The following is a 2,500-nucleotide window of genomic DNA, read 5'->3' as shown; positions in this document are numbered from 1 at the left end:
TATATTTGCATTATACAGTATTTAGAAGCATTTAAATGGATAAAAATTTTTTAGAAAATCTACATATGTATCACATGTATTATACCGGTACCCTGTCGCAATATAACATGTACGATTTGTATATAAAATAAAATGAAATTTTTTCCCTAAAATTTTTTAATGAATCCCGAAAAATTCTATATATTTTACCTTTATATAGTATTTAGGACTATTTAAAAGGATAAAATTTTTTTCGAAAATCTACATATGTATCACATGTATTATACCGGTACCCTGTCGCAATATAACATGTACGATTTGTATATAAAATAAAATGAAATTTTTTCCCTAAAATTTTTTAATGAATCCCGAAAAATTCTATATTTTTTACCTTTATATAGTATTTAGGACTATTTAAAAGGATAAAATTTTTTTCGAAAATCTACATATGTATCACATGTATTATACCGGTACCCTGTCGCAATATAACATGTACGATTTGTATATAAAATAAAATGAAATTTTTTCCCTAAAATTTTTTAATGAATCCCGAAAAATTCTATATATTTCACCTTTATATAGTATTTAGGACTATTTAAAAGGATAAAATTTTTTCGAAAATCTACATATGTATCACATGTATTATACCGGTACCCTGTCGCAATATAACATGTACGATTTGTATATAAAATAAAATGAAATTTTTTCCCTAAAATTTTTTAATGAATCCCGAAAAATTCTATATATTTTACCTTTATATAGTATTTAGGACCATTTAAAAGGATAAAAATTTTTTCGAAAATCTACATATGTATCACATGTATTATACCGGTACCCTGTCGCAATATAACATGTACGATTTGTATATAAAAAAAAAATATACATTTTTTTCTAAAAATTTGCATTAATTCCAAAAATTTTTTAATAATTTATTATAATTATTAATGTTTATTGAATAATTTATTATAATGCATAAATTTCATTTAATAAAATATGATAAAAGCAAAAAAAAATTTTTTTGGTCCCAAAATAAAAATTTTTAGCTGAAAAAAATTTTTTTTTTAAAATTTTTTTCTTTAAATTTTGATTATTCTGTAAAGTTTATGATGTTTAAAGCCATTTTAAACATTATCATATTTTGAGTTTGAAGCACCGGGTGTAATGTCTTTAATATATATGATGGATAGTGCGTGTAAGTTAATGAGATGAATGTATATCTATGTATAACAGTGTATTAGTGGTATTACGTTCAGCAGTCTCACACATATGATATAGTATGGTATAGTATAAGTTGTTTATTTTTCATACTGTCCGTGTATCATTCAACAAAGGTGGTGTAGAGTTGTATATGGCTTGGTATGACGTCGTTGCAATTCTATGGACACTATGATATTACGGATGCACAGATAGAGGAATAACACTTATCGTATATGTATCATTTATGTATGTTGACTGTGTAATGAATACTAAATATAATAAAATAATACACTTTTTAATAGAATAACATTTGTTTCATGTTTTAGTATGATATTAAATGGTATAGAATAGGTTGTTTATTTTTCATACTGTCCGTGTATCATTCAACAAAGGTGGTGTAGAGTTGTATATGGCTTGGTATGACGTCGTTGCAATTCTATGGACACTATGATATTACGGAATAACAGAAAGAGGAATAAAACTTATTGTATATGTATCATTTATAACGTACTTTTATGTTGACAAGAATGAATGTATATCTATATGAAATAGTGTATTTTGTGGTATTATGTTCAACAGTCTTACATATATGATATAGTATGATATAGTATAATTTGTTTATTTTTCATACTCTAAGTGTATCATTCAACAAAGGTGGTGTAGAGTTGTATATGGCTTGGTATGACGTCGTTGCAATTCTATGGACACCATGATATCACGAAAAAACAGAAAGAAAAATAACAATTATCGTATATGTATCATCTATATTATTATTGTATTTTGACTATGTAATGAATGCCAAATTTAAAAATATACACTTTCTTAATAGAATAACATTTATTTTAGTATAATATAAAATGATATTGAATATGTTGTTTAATTTTCATACTGTTCGTGTATCATTCAACAAAGGTGGTGTAGGTATGTATATGGCTTGGTATGACGCTTTTGCATGTCTATGGACACCATGATATTACGAAAAAACAGAAAGAAGAATAACACTTTTCAAATATGTATCATTTATATATTTTATTAACATGAACGCAAAATATACAAAATTATATATATATATACTCAAAATATTCTGGATGGTAATCAGTTTGGTTTATTTTGATATTTAATATTGTATTTTGTTTTTTTTGCTAGTAATGTTTCGAATATGTATATGCTGTTATTATTTTTTAGGTGTACATTGTATTAAATTGTTATCAATTATTTAATGTATGTATACAAAATAATAGCAAAAACATTTTCAATTATTATATAAAAATTTTTTTTTTTACACATGCATATTTATTAATATATGAAATTTTATCTCAGTTTT

Source organism: Chrysoperla carnea, assembly GCF_905475395.1.
Source record: "Chrysoperla carnea chromosome X unlocalized genomic scaffold, inChrCarn1.1 SUPER_X_unloc_11, whole genome shotgun sequence".
Lineage (NCBI taxonomy): Eukaryota > Metazoa > Arthropoda > Insecta > Neuroptera > Chrysopidae > Chrysoperla > Chrysoperla carnea.
Note: the sequence above shows the minus strand (reverse complement) of the source record.